A 24,606-nucleotide genomic window follows, 5' to 3' on the forward strand; every position below is an offset into this window, starting at 1 on the left:
TTGCTCAGTGGGTTAAGGATCCGGCGTTGCCGTGAGCTGTGGTGTAGGTTGTAGACATGGTTCGGATCCCGCGTTGCTGTGGCTCTGGCGTAGGCTGGTGGCTATAGCTCCGATTCGACCCCTAGCCTGGGAACCTCCACATGCTGCGGGAGCAGCCCAAGAAATGGCAAAAAAACAAAACCAAAAAACAAAACAAAACAAAACAAAAAAACTTTAAGCTCTCTTTAAAGTTGTAGAGGAAAATTAACTTCACCACTTCTTGAAATTATTTTAAAAATCAACCTTGAAGTCATGAGTCTCAATGAAAAATTTTGCCATTCCTCAAAATAACTTCTGTGTGCTGCCAGTGGTGAATTTTCATAAATTTTAGAAGCTAAGGAGCCTAGAAGGACAGAAATATCTGCATAACATTCAAACAAATTTTGTACCTGTGGTTTCTGCTAAAAAAAAAAAAAAGCGCTTGAATCAACTGAATTATTTATTTGTCAGCCTATTTTTGTGACCACTAGGTCCTGTCCATGTATCTCTTTCTCAATTCTTATATAATTAAAAAAAAAATTCCCAAACTTTGCTGCCCATTGGGATCTCTTGGGGAGATTTAAAAAAATCTCTATGCCCAGGAACTGAATCAAATGTCTAAAGGTAGCAGGCTGGTCTTAGAATTTTTAGAAGATTCCCAATTCATTCCAATGTTCAGCAATGTTTGAAAAGTAATGACTTAAGGACACAATAGACAAAATTTCTTCAGTCTACACTAATGAAGTTGGTAGTTCACATTCATTCTTTCTTGGGCCAAAAAACCAATTACAGAATGGGAGGAGCATTGCTTAAAATCAGTGACAAATAACATGCATGGGATCCTGGGGAGCATTATAAAATATAATGTGAATTTTTTTTGTCTTTTTAGGGCTGCACCTGCGGCATATAGAGATTCCCAAGCTAGAGGTCTAATCAGAGCTGTTGCTGATGGCCTATGCAAGAGCCACAGCAATGCCAGATCCAAGCCACATCTGTGACCTACACCACAGCTCACAGCAACGCCGTATCCTTAACCCACTGAGCAAGGCCAGGGATTGAACCCACAACCTCATGGTTCCTAGTCAAATTCGTTTCCACTGCACCTTGACGGAACTTCTAATGTGAATTTTTTTTCTCTTTTTTAAGGACTGCACCTGAGGCATTTAGAAGTTCCCACGCTGGGGTCGAATCGGAGTTACAGCTGCTGGCCTACACCACAGCAATGCCAGGTCCAAGCTGCATCTGTGACCTATGCAGCAGCTTGTGGCAATGCTGGACCCTTAACCTACTGAGCAAAGCCAGGTATTGAACCTGCATCCTCATGAATACTAGTCAGGTTCTTAACCTGCTGAGACACAATTGGAACTCTTAAGCGGCTATTTAAAAAAAAACCTCATTTATATGCTTATGGTAATTTATTATTATTATTATTGTTGTTGTTGTTATTATTATTGTCTTTTGTCCTTTTAGGGCTGCACCCGAGGTATATGGAGGCTCCCAGGCTAGGGGTCCAATCAGAGCTGAAGCTGCTAGCTTACATCACAACCACAGCAACGTGGGATCCAAGCCACATCTGTGACCTGTACCACAGCTCACAGCAACGCTGGATCCTCAATCCACTGAGCAAGACCAGGGATGGAACCCTCGTCCTCATGGATACTAGTCAAGTTCCCTAACCACTGAGCCTCGATGGGAACTACGGTCACTTATTAAATTTAAAAGTTTACCATGAAGTTCAAGTAGCAGAAAGTAAAACAAAAAAAACACCTCCACATAATGGAGGTTTCTTCATATGTAATCAACTACATAGTTATAAACATATAATCATAACCTTTTTTAATGTTATAGAAAATAAGACAACAATAATTGTTGTTATAAACAAGTAAAAGAAAATAAGGACAAAAAATAGAAAAGCTTTTGTAAAACACATGAAAGAGACTTTAGAACTAGAAAGTATCCCATGAGGATAGAACACATGGTAAAAACATAATTAAAGGAAGTGAGATCACCCAGTCAAACACTGTCAGCATTTGAGGAAACAAGGCTTAGAGAGGGGAATCATTTGCCTAAAGAAATAAAACAGACTTTTACTAAGCAAATTCACATTAATCTGGGATCTTAGTATAAAAACATAATAAAATGTCATTTATTTGTGAATGTGATTCAAATTGTACTTCTGAGTTAAAAGAACCAATATAGTTAATGGATTATTGATTGGACTTTTTCCTTTTTCTTTCCAGTAGTAAAAAATAATCTCATTTTTCTTATGTAATGACAACTAGATCTTCATCATTTTAATCCACTTCTAGCAACTATCAGATAAAATATTCAGGAGTCAAGAAGTAATGGTTATGAAAATTTTTGCCTTCTGCATTTTTTAAGTTATCCGTTGAAATTATCACATTGTTTGGCTCATCAAGTACCCTTATCTATATATATGGTCAAGTATTTTATTTCAGAAATGAATATATTAGGGTAAAAACATATTTTTTAAAAACTATGTTCTTGTATTTATATTTGAATCTGGCTTTTGCATAAGTGAAAATGTGTGTTGAAAGTATTCTAGGAAATACTGAGACATTATAGAACATATATTCAGATTGCAAAGTGGAGTTTGTAGAAAATAAAGGGCAGGAGTTCCCATTGTGGTTCAGTGGGTTAAGGACCCAACTAGTATCAGTGAGGATGCAGGTTTGATCCCTGGCCTTGCTCAGTGGGTTAGGAATCTGGCATAGCCACAAGCTGTGTCATAGGTTACAGATGTGGCTCAGATCTGGTGTCGCTATGGATGTGGCATAGACTGGCAGCTGCAGCTCCAATTCAGCCCCTAGGCTGGCAACTTCTATATGCCAAAGGTGTGACCCTAAAAAGAAAAAGAAAAAAAAAAAGAAAGAAAATAAAAGTCCAATGAAAAACTTTAGCAGCTCTCTGTCACTTGGCCTGCTAAAGTTCCCAACTCACTGCCACTAAAATAATCAAATCTGCACAATACTAACCTCAACAAACTTAAGAGTGTAGAAATTATTTCAAGCATTTGCTCTGACCATAATGGCATGAAACTAGAAATAAACCACAAGAAAAGAAATGAGAAAAATCTGACTACATGGAGACTAAACAACATGCTACTGAAAAACCATTGCTTCAATGAGGAAATCAAAAGGGAAATTAAAAAATACCTCAAGAAAACCATTCAAAATCTATGGGATGCAGCAAAAGCAGGGCTTAGAGGGAAATTCATAGTGATACAGGCCTTACTCAAAAAAGAAGAAAAATCTCAAATCAACAACTTAACCTACCACCTAAAAGAATTAGAAAGAGAAGAAAAAAGAAAACCTAAAGTCAGCAGAAGGGAGGAAATCATAAAGATCAGAGAGAAAATCAATAAAATAGAGATTCAAAAAATAATTTTAAAAAATCAATAAAACTAAGAGCTGGTTCTTTGAAAGGGTAAACAAACTTGACAAACCTATGGCCAGACTCACCGAAAAAAGAGAAAGAACAAATTAAGAAATTAAAAAGGAAAAATCTCAACAGATACTGCAGAAATACAAAAAAAAAAAAAAAATAAGAGAATATTACGAACAATTCTATGCCAGAAAATTTGACAACCTAGAAGAAATGGACAACTTTCTAGAGACTTACAGCCTGCCAAAACTGAATCAAGAAGAAATATATCAACTGAACAGACCCATCACTAGAAATGAAATTGAATATGTAATAAAAACACTCCCTACAAACAAAAGTCAAGGACCAGATGGCTTCACAGGTGAATTCTACCAAACATACAAAGGGGCACTTATACCCACTGTTCTTAAACTTTTCCAAAAGATTGAAGAAGAAGGAACACTCCAAAAGACATTCTATGAAGCCACCACCACCTTAATACCAAAACCAGACAAAGACACTATCAAAAAGGAAAATTATAGGCCAATATTTTTGATGAATATAGATGCAAAAATTCTCAACAAAATTTTAGCCAACCGAATCCAAAAAAACATAAAAAGATCATACACCATGACATAGTGGGTTTCATCCCAAGTTCACAAGGATGGTTCAGCATATGCAAATCAATCAATATCATACACCACACCACAAAAGAAAAGTAAAAAAACCACATGATCATCTCAATAGATGTGGAAAAAGCATTTGACAAATACCAACATCCATTTATGAAAAAAACTCTTACCAAAGTGAGTATAGAGGGAACATACCTTAACATAATAAAAGCCATTTATGACAGACCCAAAGCCAATATAATCCTAAGTGGAGAAAAGTTGAAAATTTCCCTGCTAAAATCTGGAACAAGACAAGGATGCCCACTCTCACCACTTTTATCCAACATAGTATTGGATGTCCTAGCCATAGCAATGAGACAAACAAAAGAAATAAAAGGTATCCAAATTGGAAGAAAAGAGGTAAAATTGTCACTCTATGCAGATGACACAATGTTAAATACAGAAAACCCTAAGGTTTTTTTTAAAACCCTAAGGTTTTATTCACACCCCCCAAAATGAAATACCTAAGAATAAACCTGACAAAGGAAATGAAAGATTTATATGGTCAGAACTATAAAACATTAATCAAGGAAATTAAAGAATATTAAAAGATATTCCATGCTCCTGGGCTGGAAAAATTAATATAATTAAAATGACCATACTACCCAAAGTGATCTACAGATTTAATGTGATCCCACCCAATTACCTATGACACTTTTCACAGAACTTGAACAAAAATTTAAAAAATCGCAAAATTTATATGGAACCACAAAAGCCCCAGGATTGCTTTGGGTGCAGGGTGGGGGAGCAGGAAGCAAAACTCTCCCAGACTTCAAACAATACTATAAAGCTGCAATAAATAACACAGTGTGGTACTGATACAAAAACAGATATACAGACCAATGGAACAGAATGGAGAGCCCAGAAATAAACCCAGATACTTACAGTCAATTAATCTTTGACAAAGGAGGCAAGAATATAACATGGGAAAAAAAGTCTCTTTAGCAAGTGATACTGGGAAAATTGGACAGCTGCATGTAAATCAATGAAACTAGAACACACCCTCACGCCATGCTCAAAAATAAACTCAAAATGGCTTAAAGACTTAAATATAAGACAAGACACCATAAAACTCCTGGAAAAGAACATAGGCAGAACATTCTCGGACATCAACCATACAAATGTTTTCTTATGTCAGTCTCCAAAATCAACAGAAATAAAAGCAAAAATAAACGAATAGCACCTAATCAAACTTACAAGCTTTTGCACAGCAAAGGAAAAACAGACAGACAAACAAACAAACCCAAAAAGACAACCTATGGAATGGGAGAAAATAGTTGCAAACAAAGCAACTGACAAGGGATTAATCTCCAAAATATATAAACAGCCCATACAACTCAACAGCAAAACAAACAAACAACCCAATTGAAAAATGGGCAGAAGACCTGAATAGACATTTCTCCAAAGAAGACATATGGATGGCAAACAGGCACATGAAAAAGTGCTCAACATCTCTAATTACTAGAGAAATGCAAATCAAAACTATGAGGTACCACCTCACACTGGTCAGAATGGCTATAATTAAGTCATCTACAAAAAACAAATGCTGGAGAGGGTGTGGAGAAAAGGGAACCCTCCTGCACTGTTGTTGGGAATGTAAATTGGTACAACCACTTGGAAAGCAGTATATGGAGGTTCCTGAGAAAACTAAATATAAAAATACCATTTGATCCAGGAATCCCACTCCTGAGCATATATCCAGACAAAACTTTCATTGAAAAAGATACATGCACCCCTATGTTCATTGCAGCACTATTCACAATAGCCAAGACATGGAAACAACCTAAATGTCCATTGACAGATGAATGGAGTAAGAAGTGTGGTACTTTTACACAATGGAATACCAGTCAGCCATAAAGAACAAGATAATGCCATTTGGAGCAACATGGACAGAACCAGAGATTCTCCTACTAAATGAAGTCAGAAAGAGAAAAAACCGATACCACATGGTATCACCTGTATGTGGAAATCTAAAATATGACACAGATGGGAGTTCATGTCATGGCTCAGTGGAAATGAATCTGACTAATATCCATGAGGATGCAGGTTCAATCCCTAGCTTCATTCAGTGGGTTAAGGATCCATCGTTGCGGTGAGCTGTGGTGTAGCTCACAGATTCGGCTCGAATCTGGCATTGCTGTGGCTGTGGTGTAGGTCAGCAGCTACATCTCCATTCAGCCCCTAGCCTGGGAACCTCCATAAGCTTCGGGTGCGGCCCTAAAAAAATCTATCTATATCTATATCTTTATCTACAGATATAGGTATATAGATATAGATATATGACACAGATGAACCTATCTACAGAACAGAAACAGACTCACAGACATGGATAGCAGACTTTTGGTTGCCAGGTATTGGGTGTGGGGGGTGGTGGGAGGGTAGGGGGAGAAAGTGGGATAAAAGGGGAGTTTGGGGTTGGTGGATACAAACTGAGACATTTGGAATGGATGGGCAGTGGCCTTCTACTGAAGCTCACAGGGATCTTGGTGTGATTAGGTCACTTTGCAGTACAGCAGAAATTCAAGAAACATTGTAAATCAAATATAATTTTAAAAAGCAGTAGGAGTTCCCATTGTGGCTCAGGGGTAACAGACCCAATTAGTAACCATGAGGACACGGGTTCGATCCCTGGCCTCGCTCAGTGGGTTGAAGATCCAGTGTTGCCTTGAGCTGTGGTGTAGGCCACAGACACTGCTCAGATGTAGTGCATTGATGTGGCTGTGGTGTAGGCTGGCAGGTATAGCTCCAATTCAACCCCTAGCTTAGGAACTTCCATGTGCTGCAGGTATGGGCCTAAAAAGACCAAGTAATAATAATAATAATAATAACGAGGTCCTACTGTATAGCACAGGGAACTATTTCCAATCACTTGTGATGGAACATGATGAATGAAAACATTAAAAAAAAAAAGTAGATTGTTAAGAAGACAGATATAAGGTGTGTGTACTGATTGATTATATTTGTAAAACATTCAAAAACATGCAAAACTGAACTACATCGTATGGGATTCAAACACAGGGGTTGAAACTATAAAGTAAAGCAAGAGAGTAATTACTTAAATTACTGGCTCCTGCTAAGACGGAAGGAAATGGGATTTTGATGGGAAAGAGGTCTGCAGGGTCTGGTGGTCCATAGGCAATGTGCGATTTCTTGTCCTGGTGGTGCCTACATGTGTAATCACTTTACAACAACTCGGTAAACTGTATATTTATGTTTTATGTACTTGCTGGGTACTGTATTTACAGTAAAATGGTTTAAAGGAAATAAAATAAATAATAAAAATAAAATAATCAAATAAGATCTTTCCCAAAGAAAGGAGGTAGCCCTTAGTCTGACAGATCCTTAAACATTAAGGCAATTCAAAACATTATTATATATACTTAAAAGTTATTATATTAGCTTTATTATCTTTAGAGTAATTCCTGAGAATATCTTAAGCCCTTTGAAATGCCCCAGTGCCCTCATTAGTAATTCCAACCATCTTCTACAATATTGAAGAAACATTTAGATATAGGAAACTTGCTGCAAAATTCTGATCTCCATAATTCATCATAGTAAACTGTTATTTTTCTGCAAACCTGGCTTGTGGTAATGTTAAAACAAATTATTTAGCTCCTTACTACACAATTAATTGTATTTATTATATTTATTTTACAATGTTTTTGCTTTGGGCTATCTCAAAATTTTTAATTATTGTAAAGTTAAAATAGTTTTCACATGGCTATTTTTTTCTTTTTTGGCATTTTAGGGCCACACCTGTGGCATATGGAGGTTCCCAGGCTAGGGTTGAATCAGAGCTGTAGCTACCAGCCTATACCATAGCCACAGCAACACAGGATCTGAGCTGCATCTGCGACCTACACTACAGCTCACAGCAATGACAGATCCTTAACCTACTAAGCGAGGCCAAGGATCGAACGCAAGTCCTCATGGATCCTCGTCAGGCTCATTAACCACTGAGCCACGAAAGGAACTCCTCAAATGGCTATTCTCTGATGTACCGTATTATTTGATATACATTGTTCTATATCTATAAATCCAATTTCTCCCCTACTAACATTTTTTTAAGTTGATTATAGTAAATTAAATTTGAAGGTAAAAATACTAAGTTTGGAACTGAGAAGTTCTATAGCTGGTATGTAAATTTTTGCTTAAATGGCTGCACCTGTGGCATATGGAAGTTCCCACGCCAGAGATCAAATCCCAGCTATAGCTGCCACCTGTGCCACAGCTGCAGCAACACCATATCCTCAACCCACTGCACCATGGTGGGAACTCCCATGTAATTTTAAAAACACAATTACCAAAGAAAGTACATTACTAGCATGTAAAACTTCAAAACTGATAAGTTTTAAGCTTATAAAAGGATACAAGATAAATTTAAAACGAAGAAAGTTATTGAAGGAAGCATATTTAATGTTAGCATTCACAAATGGTAATGTGCAGGATACATTAACATGTTTCCTATTAATGGAAGACAATTTAAAAATTACCTATAATTACAGGCTTAAAAGCTCATTTTAGGTTATTTTCTTTGAATTTTTTCCTATTTTCTGACAATGGAATGTAACAGTCTCTTTGTTGTTTATCTCAAGAATTTATACTCAATGAAAGCTTTAAAAAAGCCAAATAAGTTTGATTCCCCAAAGACAGAAATAAAGAACATTTCTGAAGTTTTCAGTTCTGAAATGAAAACTGTAATATGGCCCATTTTATTTTCCATTTTGTATATCAAACTGCAAATCTTGTTATTTACATCAAATTCTCATCCAATTCATTCAGAATGTACCAAGAATGAAAAGGTGATGTAATTTTTTTTTTTTTTTTGCTCTTGTTGTCTTTTCTAGGGCTGCACCTGCAGCATATGGAAGTTCCCAGGTTAGGGGTCGAATCGGAGCTATAGCCACTGGCCTATGCCAGAGCCACAGCAACGCGGGATCCGAGCCTCGTCTGCGACTTACACCACAGCTCACAGCAACACCGGATACTTAACCCACTGAGCAGGGCTGGGGATCGAACCCGAAACCTCATGGTTCCTAGTTGGATTCGTTAACCACTGCACTACAGGGGGAACTCCTGTAATTCTAAATCTCTTTTCCAAATGGCAGAAGCAGCTGTCTCTCACATTAACCTGACTTTTTTAGAGCTACACCCGCGGCACAGCAACACCAGATCTGAGCCTCATCTGCAACATACACCACAGCTCATGGCAATGCCGGATCCTTAACCCACTGAGCAAGCCCAGGGATCAAACCCACAACCTCATGATTCCTAGTTGGATTCATTTCTGCTGTGCCAAAACGGGAACTCCTCAACCTGATATTTATCAATAGCCCATCGTTGTTTCTTGAGTTATGCTTAATATCATACCTATGAAATAAACTAGCATTATTATAATTATGTCAAAGTGCAGAGAGATTAAATACCTTGCCTGAAGTCAGAAATGAATCAGAGACACAGCCTAGGCGAGGTCCAGGCACTCTGCCTCCTCAGATCCTCTAACTGCATTCAGAATTTGCAATTGCTTCTCCATCATTTGATTAGAAATTGGGACAATGTTGACTTTGGCTTTAGGCCAGAAGCAAATATATGAGGAAATCAGTTTAACTGGAAGGAAAACTAAGAGGAACATTCTAGGACAAATCCTAATATGCTGAAATTTTTCCTTTTTTTTCTCATATCTATGAATTTTTATGAAAGATCCAGAAATATATCTCTAGAAGAATACATCCTGATTTTTTAACCTCTTATTATTGTGCTTATCCAGAGAACTTCTGCATTTTGGTTAACTTTAGTAATGGTCACTTGAAGATTAGGTAAAACCAAAGTAAAACCAGTTACAAAGCTTTCATTTCTACTACTAATGATAATAAAAACTTTTTACCTATAAAGATTATGGGTTAAAATGCCATTTCAACTACAATATGAAGACATGCCAAATTTTTCCTATTATAAAAAATGTGACAAGTTAATAATTACCAAGATGAAATGGTCAGTTTATTGCATCTTTCAGAAAAGCAAAAGTATTCCCTGAGGCATAAAATTGTGAAATTTATCTCTAAGCATCAATTATCCTCTGAACAAGCTATTCCTTTTGTTTTACTCTAGAGGATTTTCTAATGTGTAAGATGTTTAGCTCCATTAATCATATTGCATAAGAGTTTCAGACTGGAAACCCACGTTCACCGTTTTGTTTGTTTTTTTTTTTTTTTTTTCATTCTGATGCAACTCAAGCTGTTGTTTGCTGATGGTTCTGTGATCCCTATTTATTAACTCAGATTCCAGTAAAAAGCTGTGTTTTCTGTCCTTTGTTGTTTTCTGGACTCCAGTATTTCAGTGTTTTGCCTTCCTATTAAGTATTTTCCCATCATTCACTCAGATATTTTCAAGTTTATTAAGGAAAAGGTAATCCTGAGGATTTGCTGGAAAGAAAAAGTTATATTGAAGTAATTTACACGCACAGGGAAATTATTTTGGAAATTATCACTAATAATCATGAATTCAAGCTGCTGATATTAAACTTCAAAAGCAAAGTTATGGGATTATGTGGCTGATAGGACAACTACCGCTGTGGTAAAATACAATGTTTTGAAATACAAACCTATTTTTTTCCTCCTTGGGTCCCTTTTGCCTCCACCCCATTTAAGAATTTAAAAAGCCCTCTGCCCACTTCCTCAGAGGAGGGGCAGTCATAGGGGAAACAGTAACTATTGCAAGTGGTGCACTTATGTACCAGACGTGGTAAATACATTAACTCAGCCCTCTCAGTAGGTATTGTTAGTATCTCTAGTTCATAACTGAGGAAACTGAGGCACTGAGGTTTAAGTGACTTGCCCAAGGTCACATAATTAGCAGGAGGTAGAGTTAGTACTCAAAGGCAGTCTGGTTGGGGATCTGTGCTTCTTTTTTTTTTTTTTTGTCTTTTTGTTGTTGTTGTTGTTGCTATTTCTTGGGCCACTCCCGCGGCATATGGAGGTTCCCAGGCTAGGGGTCCAATCAGAGCTGTAGCCACCGGCCTACGCCAGAGCCACAGCAACGCGGGATCCGAGCGGCGTCTGCAACCTACACCACAGCTCACGGCAACGCCGGATCGTGAACCCACTGAGCAAGGGCAGGGACCGAACCCGCAACCTCATGGTTCCTAGTCGGATTCGTTAACCACTGCGCCACGACGGGAACTCCGGATCTGTGCTTCTTACCGTTAAAGGTAGTCAATGCTGTTTGTCAAGGATTTGACTAGCACCACTGCCTCAGGGGAAAACTGGAAATAGCTAATCAGACAATAAGGACAGCATCTTGTCATGCAGGAAACTGAACTTGCTGGGAGGAAGGTTATTACTGTAGTTCCTGGATGCATGGTCAGAGTGTGGAGGAAGAGCTGTCATCAGGAAAGGTCAAATTTGGGATCTTGAACATTCTGTGAAATGAGAATGAGACCTGAGATCACTGGCCAACAAAAGTGTGAGAAAACAATGATACCAGAGGAGCAGGCCAGATCCAGAGTTTTGAGGAGATGGCCCATAAACAGAAGGGCTGGGATAAGAACTGCAAGGCATCACTTCTTAAAGAAGCTTCGTTGAGCAGAAGAGTGAGCTAATGAGGCTTACATCTTAGACTAGCTTGTCTAGAAGTTGGATTTTACACATTTACCTTGACTGATTATTTTCTGGAGAACGGACTCACCCTTAACAGCTTTACTAGGGACATATAAAGCAGAAAAGTGAACATATTAGTTTAGGAAAAGATAATTGCTTGGTGAGATAACCCGTTTAGGTATTTGTCCAGCGGACATCCTCGTGATGGACAAAATTCCCCCAGAGCAAATCAAGCAAAAGGAATTGTGATGAACAAAGAACATGAATAAAGAGCATTGGACTTGGAAGCTTTTTTTTTTTTTTCTTTTCAAAGTAATTAGATATATTTTTCTTCCCTGGGCTGAGAATATTTTTGTTGGATAACAGGTACAGTTGCATCAAGATCACTCTGGCTCCTGGACAAGATTAGATGAGAATTGACAAATTCTTTCCTTCTCCTTTTGGAAGACTGTATTCAGAGAACTCTCTCAGTAATACAACAGTTATAGCACAGTTGTCATCCAAACCCTCTGAATTCTGTATGGTATCTGCCCATCACCCACTACCTGACCCAGTCTCAGTCAGAAGGTTGAATTCCGGGTCTCACCATCCACAGGCTGTACCAGCCTGTAGCAGTGAACGTGCCTGTTCCGAGCCCTCTCATGAACTAAACTCTGAGAGCTGATCATATACCGTTTTGTGTATCCTACTGGCATACATTTCTGACGGTTACACTTTCCAACCTTGACCCCCAATTAAGGGGTGAGACACTTTTTTATGGGACATAAAATCCTTGGCTCTGAATACAGTGATCACACATTTAAAGCCTAAAATGTGCCTTTTATTGAACTATTTAGAATGAAACACACTGTAAGTATCAAGGAAAGAGGCATTCAAGAGTAGTTTTCACATACAGATGGCCAAAAATCACATGAAAAGATGTTCAACATCACTCATTATTAGAGAAGTGCAAATCAAAACCACTATGAGGTACCACCTTACACCAGCCAGAATGGCCATCATCAAAAAGTTTACAAACAATAAGGGCTGGAGAGGGTGTGGAGAAAAGGGAACCCTCTTACACTATTGGTGAGAATGTAAATTGGTGGAACCACTATGGAAAACAGTATGGAGAGTCCTCAGAAAACTAAAAATAGAATTACCATTTGATCGAGCCATCCCACTTCTGGGCATCTATCCAGAGAAAATCATAACTCAAAAAGACACATGTACTACAATGTTCATTGCAGCACTGTATACAATAAACAAGACATGGAAACAACCTAAATGTCTATTGACAGAAGAGTGGATAAGGAAGATGTGGTACAGATACATAATGGAGTATTATTCAGGCATAAAAGGAAAGAAATAATGGCATTTGCAGCAACATGGATGGACCTAGAAATTATCATGCTAAGTGAAGTCAGACAGTGAGACCAACATCAAATGCTATCACTTACATGTGGAATCTAAAAAAGGGACACAATGAACTTCTTTGCAGAGCAGATATCGACTCACAGACTTTGAAAAACTTCTGGTTTCCAAATGAGACAGGTTGGGGATGGGGAATGGGCTGGGGGTTTGGGATGGAAATGCTATAAAATCAGGTTGTGATGATCATTGTACCATTATAAATGTAATAAAATTCACTGAGTAATTTAAAAAAAAAAAAGAATAGTCTTCAATCAGGCAACCAACAGAATCTCCCAGGTCGAGATTATAAAATTCTTTTTTTTTTTTGTCTTTTTAGCTATTTCTTGGGCCGCTTCCGCGGCATATGGAGGTTCCCAGGCTAGGGGTCGAATCCGAGCTGTAGCCACCGGCCCATGCCAGAGCCACAGCAATGCGAGATCTGAGCCGCTTCTGCAACCTACACCACAGCTCATGGCAACACCGGATCGTTAACCCACTAAGGGCAGGGATCGAACCCGAAACCTCATGGTTCCTAGTCGGATTCGTTAACCACTGCGCCACGACGGGAACTCCTATAAAACTCTTACATGTATAAACTTTCTAAAATGTTGGTTTATATTTTATCTCACATGGAGTCTTGAGGACTATAAAACCTTCTAATGTGACATAAGTCTGAGAAGTTAATATAGAAAAGCTTTTTTTTTTTTTTTTTTGTCTTTTGCCTTTCCTAGAAAGGCCCTAGAGCCGCACCCACAGCACATGGAGGTTCCCAGGCTAGGGGTCCAATCAGAGCTATAGCCACCGGCCTACGCCAGAGCCACAGCAATGCGGGATCCGAGCCACATCTGCAACCTACACCACAGTTCACGGCAACACCGGATCCTTAACCCACTGAGCAAGGCCAGGGATCAAACCCGAAACCTCATGGTTCCTAGTCAGATTTGTTAGCCACTGAACCACAACAGGAACTCCAGAAGACATTTTATTTTATTTTTTATTTATTTATTTATTTTTTGTCTTTTTGTCATTTCTTGGGCCGCTCCCGCAGCATATGGAGGTTCCCAGGCTAGGGGTCCAATCAGAGCTGTAGCCGCCGGCCTACGCCAGAGCCACAGCAATGCGGGATCCAAGCCACGTCTGCGACCTACTCCACAGCTCAGGCAACGCCAGATCGTTAACCCACTGAGCAAGGGCAGGGATCAAACCGGCAACCTCATGGTTCCTAGTCTGATTCATTAACCACTGCGCCACAACGGGAACTCCAGAAAAGCATTTTAAAATTAGTTAAACGAAACCAATTTTAAATCATCTTACCTATTCTATTGTTTATGTATCCAGCGCAAGTTTAAATTAGTATATGCTCAATAAATGGGTCCTAAATTAATTAATCCATGTTACATTAATATGGATGGTATAGTCAAGTCATGAAAAAGGATTTTACTGAAGACTGAAAGAACTGAATTGATTCCTAAGCTACAACATGGCTCATTATATATATTATATATATCATAATTTATATTTGATATAATATATTAAATATATATAATATAAAATCAAATGAATATTACATATTATTTATATTATAACATATATTATGTACAATGTATTGTATGTATGTGTATATGTATATACATATATATATAAAATCAAAGAGGAGATAGGACACAATGGAGAGTGTGTTTATCAAAGAAACAAGAAAAATAATTCCTAGAACTAAAGGAGATGAAGTTGAATGGATCTAGTGTTCAGCACAATGAACTGGAAAAAGAAGACAAAAAACGCCCACTCCTTGAGCATATCATGATAAAAATTTGAATGTTAGTGAAAATTCTCAAAATGCTTTCAGAATGGCATCATACCTCTCCATAGAAAGAATGCACTAGAAATTCTGAGGGAATTTCTAGTTTCCAAATTCAGGGCTCTACACAGCCAAGCTAGCAATCAAGTGTGAAGATAGAATAAAGCCATTTCAGATGTGGAGGAAGTAAACAAAGAAACAAACAAACAAAAAAAACTGTCTTAATGTAGCCTTTCCGAGAAAGAGTCTGAGATATGATCTACAAAAATAAGGACAAGGAAAAGGAACCTAGAAAGGTGGTTGAGGGGAGGGATGGGTTGTAATGCCAGCTTGGCTAGGCTAAACTGCATATCCCTGAAATCTGTTTCCTTTGCTACAATTGAGATTCTCATGGGGGATTTGGAGGGCAGAAATGAAATGGAAGGCTTTGTAGCTCTCACACACTTTGGGTTATCTGTTGGCTAATCTCATTGGCTTAAGATCTGCCAGGCCTGCAGCTGCCCCTCCTTCCCCTGAATCTTCCTTCAAGCACATGGCAAAGGGTTTGGCTCTTACAGGACACCTGTATCAACAAGGTCAGAGATAACAAGTAACCCAGCTTTCAGTCTGTCCTCAGGGTCTCTAGCTTCTGCTTCCATATGGCCATTTACCCTTTTCACTTACCTACCCTGCATCCTCTGAGCTTTGGCATCATTTTTCAGGAAAAGGTCTTTAAAAGATGACTTAAACAGATCACACAACAGCATAAGATCATCCCTATAGACACCAGAGGCTCTGCTTCTCTGGTTGAAATCGGAGTGTTACATACAGGATCCCATATAGGAAAACAGAAGGCCAGAGAAGGAATTTTTCCAAAGCACTGCTGCTTCCTGGGGGCTCCCCGCCAGAACCCTCTGTTCCCTTGCTCAAATCTGGACTGCTGGCCCTCTTGGCCTGCTTCATGAAGCATGGAAAAAGTAATCTTTTTTAAATTTATTTATTTTTTGTCTTTTTGCCATTTCTTGGGCCGCTCCCGCAGCACATGGAGGTTCCCAGGCTAGGGGCCCAATCGGAGCCATAGCCACCAGCCTACGCCAGAGCCACAGCAACGTGGGATCCGAGCCGCATCTGCAACCTACACCACAGCTCACGGCAACGCCGGATCTTTAACCCACTGAGCAAGAGCAGGGATCGAACCCGCAACCCCATGGTTCCTAGTCGGATTCGTTAACCACTGCGCCACCACGGGAACTCCGGAAAAAGTAATCTTAATAGACATTTGATAGATCTCCCAAAATGCTTTTTTTTTTTTTTTGTCTTTCTGCCTTTTCTAGGGCTGCTCCCATGGCATATGGAGGTTTCCAGGCTAGGGGTCCAATCGGAGATGTAGCCACCAGCCTACACCAGAGCCACAGCAACACGGGATCCGAGCCGCGTCTGCAACCTACATCACAGCTCATGGCAATGCCGGATCCTTAACCCACTGAGGAAGGCTGGGGATTGAACCTGCAACCTCATGGTTCCTAGTCGGATTCGTTAACCACTGAGCCACGACGGGAAATCCTGATCTCCCAAAATGTGTAGCTTCAGGTCCCAAAAAACCTGTATCCTCCCCTGCTTACCAGTTAAGATAAAATGAAATGTGTATTCGCTACTCTTCTTTTCAGAGGTTTCTCCCCATCTGAATTTTTTTTTTTTTTTTTTTTTTTTTTTTTGCCTCTGGTATCTAACCAACTCTAAATTAGGTGCCTGACAGGGCAAAGTGCAAAAGATGTTTTCTTATTCAATTTATTTTCCCTCCAAAGAATAAAAAGAGCTCTGGTCAAGGAATGTTTGTTTTTATTTCAATATATAGGCAAGGACTTTAGAATTGCATATATTTTATGCTTCTGAACAATAACATCTTTCTTATGAAAGAGGAGTCTCCCCATAAGATCACCTGTCATTAAAAAAAAACTGCAACCAAATAAATATTAAATTCTAATAGAAGATGGATTTTTTTTTACACTAAACACATGAAGAAGAAATTCAACTATATTGCGTAAAAATATTCAGGGAAAAAAGAAAACAAGAGCTTATGTTAAGTAAAACCACATTTTAAATATGCCATTAGACATAAGGAAGACAGGCAGTAACACCAGATGTCTGCTTTCATTCTACTCCCCAGTATGACTTCTCTGTTTTCTTTGATAAATTTGCTATATGTCTTTTTCACTCAGGTACCTAAATACAATTTCTATGTGTGCTTTTTTTCCCTCCAGTTTTTAGGTTTTTTTACATAATGCTGAGGGGGAAAAAAGTTTATTGTGCTCAATTACACACGCATTCTGATTTATAGTTTGGTTAGCCCACGAATGGTTCGATACAATGAATTTATTTTCCTGCATGTGCTTGAGACCAGAAGCTGGCATATTAAACTTTTTAAATTTATATTTCAAAATTTCACATTTGCACGTGGATGCCTTTACCAATGATCAGGATGACCTCAAAAACAAAGGATAGGTGCCCACACCTGTACATGGCCAAGAATATACACCAAAGTGATTCTCTCAGGTTGAAATATTTTTTCGCTGCTTCCTCCTTAGAGATATTGTGGAAAAATTCTAGAACATTTAGGGTAGACCCTACCTCTAGCAATCAAAGACTGTAAAATATTAAAGCCCAATCTCAGAGTAAGCCACTTATGTTGGTTTTTTTTATTTTATTGTAAGCTGAAGAAATAAATTTATCCACTCATTTTGAGGAAGTAAACTAAGGTAAGTAACAGAATTAATAATAAACTGCTACAGAAAAGCTGAAGGAAGGCAGAACATGTATAGCTCCAAAAACCTCAGAAAGAGGAGTTCTTGATGTATTCTGTATTATGCAGCCCTTAAAATGATCTAATTTCAGTGGAAGTTTAGCCCTGTGTCTTTCCATACAAATTCCGCATCACAAGGAGAGAGAATATAATTAGCCTTGTCACTTATGTATCAATGTACACCTAGACGTATGGCACCCACACATCAGGGACACACGCGTTCTCTCTTGTCACAGATGGTAAGATTCAGGGGTAGAGATTCTTATCCAACACACTCCTGGAAGAACTTTGGTAAGCAAAGAAGGTTCCCAGTATGTGCCATTCTCCTACTACCCAGTCAGGAAGAATAAAGAAAGGAGGATTTACTAGAAGATTGTCTGGTTCAACAAAGATGACTTGTGAGTCTAGTATCTCATCTCCCATGGCTATTTTCACCAATGAATCAACCACATTATATGTGCTCTTTTTCCACTACATCTGTGAATACAATCACAGGAATTATGCATTCACTGGTGGAGGAGAGCAAAGTCTAGATAAGTCTAGATACCCAAGACAGTGTCTATTGTTGCATCTTTTTGGTGACACAGAAAGACTATTAGTTGCCTTTTAAAAAACTGTGATAAAATATATATAGCATAAGATTTACCACTTTAACCATTTTAAGTGTAAAATTCAGTGGCATTAAGGACATTCTCATTGTTATTCAACGATCACCACCATTCATCTTCAGAATTTTTCTCCTTTCCAAACTGAAATGCTATATCCATTAATTACTCCCATTATACCTTCTCCCAAACACTGGCAATCACATTTTACTCTCTCTTCTTATGAATCTGATTACTCTAGTTACCTCAAATAAAATGAACTATTCCCTATGTCATTTTGTGTCTGGCTTATTTTTCTTAGCACAATGTCTTCAAGGTTCATTTACGCTGTAGCATGTGTCAGAATATCCTTCCTTTTGAGAATGAATAGGATTTCTCTTGTGGCACAATGGATTAAGGATCTGATAGCAGCTTGCACATGCCATGGGTTCAGCTGAAAAAAAAAGAATGAATATTTCATTGCATGTATGTATATATATATATACCACATTTTGTTTATCTATTCATCTGTTGATGGATATTTGGGTTGTTTCCACCTGTTGGCTCTTGTGAATAATGCCACAATATGTCAGTGCCTTTTAATTGCTTTCCATGACTACTACAGGATAAAAGAGAATGAGGCCAAAATATAAGCTCTTAACTTTACCTAGTGAGATTCAGGGTTAGATTTTGAGTATTTGCTCATGAAATCTACATGAGAACTAAAAATAGTTAGCAAAACAGGTAAGTGTCTTAAAAAGGATTGTTCAGCTTTCAGAAGAATAAAAGCCTGCAGATAAAAATCCGAACCATCTCATGTTCCCTCCACTCTGGCCAAACTGAATACATGCCATTTCCCAAATTCAAATTATGTTTTCTGTTTCTGTGCCTTTGGCTATGTTGTTTACTTGCCTGAAGAAAGCTTATCTCGAAGGATCTATGACAGCCAAATCTGACCTGTAGGTCAGGACAGAGCAAAATGTCAGAAATTATTTTCTTATTCTGGGGCAATTTCATTCAGTATTTTTTATTCTACGGCTATATCCTATTTTGATTGATTTCCATACTTTTCAGTTTGTCCTTTAACTACTTCATTTTACATATTACAGCCAAGGAATACTGTACATTTTCTATCACAAGGTCCTTATGGTTATTCACTTATCAGTGACCAGTTCTGTGTCATCCAGTCAACAGGCAGCCCCAGCCAACAGTTCTGTCTGGTTACCTGGTGAGATTTGCAGTTGACATTTGTTATTTTTTTGCCTCCTAGCTTCTATTCCTCCTCTCTAAGAGCATCTCTGTTTCTGGCTGGGGCTTCTAGAACTTTCAGGGAAAATAATTCTGCACTTCCACTGCAGGAGCTAAAGGACAGTGGGCTGAGGGACTGAGATGCTTTATTCAGAGAATTTGCAACTTTGAGGAGAGACACAAGGAAGTCATTCACTCCAGAAGAGCAGAGGCGGCAGCAAGCTGGCCAGATGGTGCAGGCTATGACACAGTTGCTCTGCTCCTTGCTTTCTGCTTCTTTGCCTTCCAAAGTGTCCTTCATTCCCGTTCATCCTGAAGCCTGATGACCCTGGATGACTTTTGATTCTGTGAGTCCCACATTCTCCAGCAAATCCCACTTTTACCCTAAATTAGCTGGTCAGAAACTGATCAGGAACTCTAATACATTCTATCTTATTTCTACTCTCTCTCAACTTTCTGTTCCACTCTGGCTTTTAACTTTTTTTTATGTAGCTGTCTATATCTATAGAGATAGATACAGACATATTTGTAGATGAAGACGTAGATGTAATTTTGGACATAAATAAAGGGGTAGACATTATCTATATATCTATCTAGTTACTGATCTCAAAAAATGAAGGGTCAGATTCAGAAACAGTAAAAGTGAAGAATAATATAAGTTGGCAGTTAGTTTTTACTGCTTTTAAACATTTCCCTTCAAAAGATCCTTATCCTAGGCTGTTCATCTGATGATATAGTACTAGTGGCATGGACAAAGACAAAAAAGCAAAAAAGCACAACTTGTGTTTGGGCTATGCCATGTACCCAGTTTGGAAAAAGGTTAACAAAAGTGATAAAATATGATTTGGCTGAAAAAGCCCAAGAACTGGAATCAGAGGATAATGACACAGATCAGATGGGAAAGTTTTCAAAAAATGACAAGATGAGGGCAGTGGAACAAAGAACAAAAAAGTGGGACCCACCTAGAAAATTAGGCATAGTCTACATTTCTCTTTCCAGTATGGGTTTGGATTAAAGCTTGGCTCTGGAGGAATGAGTTAAGCCTCTCCCACTCTATTCTTGAATATAAGGGTGGAGATGTCTAGAAAAGGAGATATTTCTTCCTAAAATATCCGCTAATCAGGACAGTTAACAGTCTTATGCAATTAATCTTAGCATTCAAAAAAGACATAACTTTTTTAGAAATTCATGCTGAGGAATGGGTCACACTAATTGGCATAGGTCACACCAGAGGAGGAACATTGTTTATTCTAATAGGGGGAGTAGCTGGGATAGTCTAGAGGCAAGGCCGAGGGAAAAACACTGTTCTGATAACAAAAAATTAGTAAAGAATTTGGAGTTTCCATGGGTAACCCAAGAGGAAGAGAATGAAAAAGGAGTGAGTGAGATAAGAATGGGGAGTAGGATGTCCAGAAAGAATCCATCATGATGACAGAAAGTTGGGGCAAAAAGCAGCCAGTGAGAAGTTCCAAGCTATGGCCAAAGGCTTTTAAAGAACAGGAATGTCAAATATTCAGTTTTAAGATGTTTGCTGTTGCATAAAGTCCTCTTTCTCTTCACTCTCCTGCACTGTTAACACCAAATTTTCAGGGAAAGCTATTACATAGAGGTGCCTTGTGTCCATGATATTTTGAGAAAATAAAGGAGAAGAGCCCAGTTTCTGCCTTGGGAATGATGCGTGGGATAAAGAAAAAGAATACCAAAACGAGGCTAGAATTGAGAGAAATCAAGAATTCAGCAGAAGTAAAAAATGAAAGAAAAACATTAGCTCCAAAGATCCTAGAAGATGTACAAGTGAGATGAGGTTTCCTGCTGGTCACCCCAACGGCTTCAAGGGCTTCAGGTAGCTGACATTTGAACTCCCTAAGTAAAGTGGGTGTGTTTATTATGCCACAAACTTACATGTGAAAGATAAATGTAACTCTTGTTTTTCTAATTGGATTTCAAGACACTATTCTCCCAGCTTGAAAAAACCTAATCTCATTTGCATTGACTTCTGGGGCCCATGGCAGGAGGGGTTTGCTTCGTGCCACCAGAAACCATCTATTCCTGCTGTGGTCACTGAGCTCTCAGTTCTCAGCCATCAGTCCACACAGACTGCTGCTAAATGCTCCTCCTTTTCCTTTTCAGAAATGTAAGGGAAAGCATTGAATTCTTTCGATTTCCCATCAATTCTTTTTCTTTCCACACAGGCAAGTTAGAAATGGTGGAGACTGCTTTGATTGTAATCTTTTTTTCTTCTGTCTGAATTTTTTTTTTTTGTCTTTTTGCCTTTTCTTGAGCCGCTCAAGCGGCATATGGAGGTTCCCAAGCTAGGGGTTGAATCGGAGCTGTAGCCGCCGGCCTACGTCAGAGCCACAGCAACTCGGGATCCAAGCCGCGTCTGCAACCTACACCACAGCTCACGGCAACGCCGGATCGTTAACCCACTGAGCAAGGGCAGGGACCGAACCCGCAACCTCATGGTTCCTAGTCGGATTCGTTAACCACTGCGCCACGACGGGAACTCCTATTATCTAAAAACTTAAACTCGACATCAGGGGTCAGCAAATTACGACCCTTAGGTTAAGTTGGGCCCACTGCCTATTGTAATATTTTTAAGTGGTTGAAAAAAATTAGAAGATAATTAATCTTTTGTGACATGTGAAAATTATACAGAATTTAAATTTCAGTGACAAAAAATAATGGCTTATGGGAACACAGCCATACTCATTCTTCACATATTGTCTGGCTGCTGTTACTCCACAATCACACAGTTGAGTAGTGGGACTGTACAGCCCATGATACCTAAAATATTTACTATCTGGCTTTTTACAGAGAAAATTTGTCAACCCCAGCCTTTCACCCATCTGCTACAGCTATTGTCAGGGTTTTTTTTTTTTCATTGTCTAGTCTGGAGTGTCCATCCTGCCAATGCATATCCCCCAGTTTTTAACTCCAGAAATTTAGTACTCTTCTGGTAAAGACAGAACATTTTAACCTCTCTCTCTTACCTGGTTAATCCAAGAGCACACATGTTTCACCAGTTCTCCCTGACCTTAGAATTTTTCTTATGGAAAGAGCAATGCAGCATGGGAAGTCTTTTTATGCTAAAAGAGCAAAAATCACAACGTACATAGCTGAGTTTCCCTGTATAATGCAGTGAATTTAATATGGCCCAATGAAACTCCAGTCATGTAATATACTTCTTCACCAGCCCAACCTCATTTTCAGGCATATACCAAGTCTAGTTGTCACCTGCACAAATCCTTATTTATGTGAGAGGAAAGACATGTTTCTGACCCAGAGTTCATCTTTTATAAAGTTACTCCAGACTACTCCTTTATAACCTTGACAGTTGTTGAGTTCTTACTTCATACAATTCTGGTTTCAATAAAAGTAAAAGCTAAGAAAAAAAAAAAAAAAAAGGAGTTTCCATCATGGTTCACCAGTTAACAAAGCTGACTAGTATCCATGAGGATGCGGGTTCCATCCCTGCCCTCACTCAGTGGGTTAAGGATCCGGTTTTGTCATGAGTTGTGGTTTAAGTCGCAGACTTGGCTTGGATCTGACATTGCTGTGGCTGTCGCATAGGCCAGTGGCTACAGCTCCGATTTGACCTGAAGCCTGGGAACCTCCATATGCCACAGGTGTGGCCCTAAAAAAAAATAATAATAAGTAAAAGCTAAAGATTAGTTTTCATGCCTTTCCAATATTTTTCATATGAATTAGGAGACAAAGTCTATCAGCCCATGCTTCCATATTTTCGGAACCCTCCCATCTAATTACCTGTTTTCTCTACTTCATTATTAACAACCTACATCTAGTTATATTTAATAATTTTCTGTTGCAGGTGTGGTAGAAGGCTAGGGAAAAAGATATGGACTATTTTGTTCAAAGTTTTTTTTTTTTTAATTGCTTTTCACATCCCTTTGTTTAAACCCCTCCAACTTGATGTGTCCTGGGAAATAAGTGTTCCATACAGGACTGTGCTACTGCAACTCGGATCAGGTTTACAAGAATAGAGAAGATGGGCTAAAAACATACAGACCCTCAAGAATATACACAGTGAAAATATAGGCAGAAGTGTCTAGTAGTCACAGCTCTGGAGATAGAAAGCCATGTAAAGACTGATGACCTGCAAATATATAAAGAATTGTTAGAATCCCAAGGGTTACATTTATTGAATGAGTGATTTTTTGAAAGAAAAGGACAATAAACTGGTATGAAGGAAAGGGCAGTTCACACTGGTGTAAACATTAATATTGAATGTTGAGAGCACAGTTGGGCATTTTGGAATCTAGTAATAAAAAAGTCTGAACTAGACAGTAATGAGAGATGTCATGGTAATTAGATATGGGGAAAGAGAGGAGGGTAAGAAGAGCCTTGAAACATTATTTATGCATGTGGATTTAATATAATTAGTTGATATAATTATATAGTAATTAATTGATTTAATTATTTATATGCTCCGGGTTTTTTTTTTTGAACAAAAGTACATAACAAAAATCATAATTAATAAGAAGACTAGATGGTGTGTCTCACTCAGGAGTGATTTTGCCCTCACCACCTACTCTCACTCTACCCTAACTCTGAGGGATATGTGGCAGGAGACATTTTTGGTTTTTACAACTTGGGGGGGATTGATATAGGCACCAAGTGGGTAAAGAACAAGGATCCGTGATGCACAGGCCAGCCCCCACAGCAAAGAATCATCCAGCTCAAGTGTCGATCATGTCAAAATTGAGAAACTCTGGGCTAAATTAAATCTGAGCAGTAAAGTGCTTAAGTTTAACCAAAAGGTTTAAGATGTCTCCAACCAGTCCCTGAGTGACATGATCAATCTCTTTTTTCAAATTACCCACAGAGCTAAAATAAAGAGTAAAGATACAATCAGTTATATTCAATTGTAGGACTATTACAAAATTAATTTTACTTTCTACCCTTGATAGACTTTGTGTTTCTGTCAACATGAATCTCAGAAACATAATGATGGGTAAAAAAGCAAGTCAAGCAAGAATATAATCAGTATAATACTATTAATATGAAGCTTAAAAACAAACTAAACAATATATTATTTAGGGATATACATACACACACACACATATACACATATACCTGAGGGAAATGAGGAATTATAACCTTGACAGTATTCAAG

General features: G+C 38.5%; 1 protein-coding gene across 2 annotated transcripts in view; it reads right to left on the minus strand.

Moving 5' to 3' along the window:
* The window catches only part of FGL1 (fibrinogen like 1), a 49,504-nt gene that overhangs the window by 20,278 nt on the left and 4,620 nt on the right, over positions 1 to 24,606 (minus strand). The window contains exon 1 of one of the 2 annotated variants that reach the window (XM_021077953.1): positions 9,500 to 9,610. The exons of the other annotated variant lie outside the window; for it this stretch is intronic. The gene's annotated coding sequence lies outside the window, so the exon portion shown is untranslated. Of the gene's footprint in view, positions 1 to 9,499; positions 9,611 to 24,606 lie in introns of those variants that run through there. 2 annotated transcript variants of the gene reach the window in all.

Source organism: Sus scrofa, chromosome 17, assembly GCF_000003025.6.
Source record: "Sus scrofa isolate TJ Tabasco breed Duroc chromosome 17, Sscrofa11.1, whole genome shotgun sequence".
Taxonomy (NCBI): Eukaryota; Metazoa; Chordata; class Mammalia; order Artiodactyla; family Suidae; genus Sus; species Sus scrofa.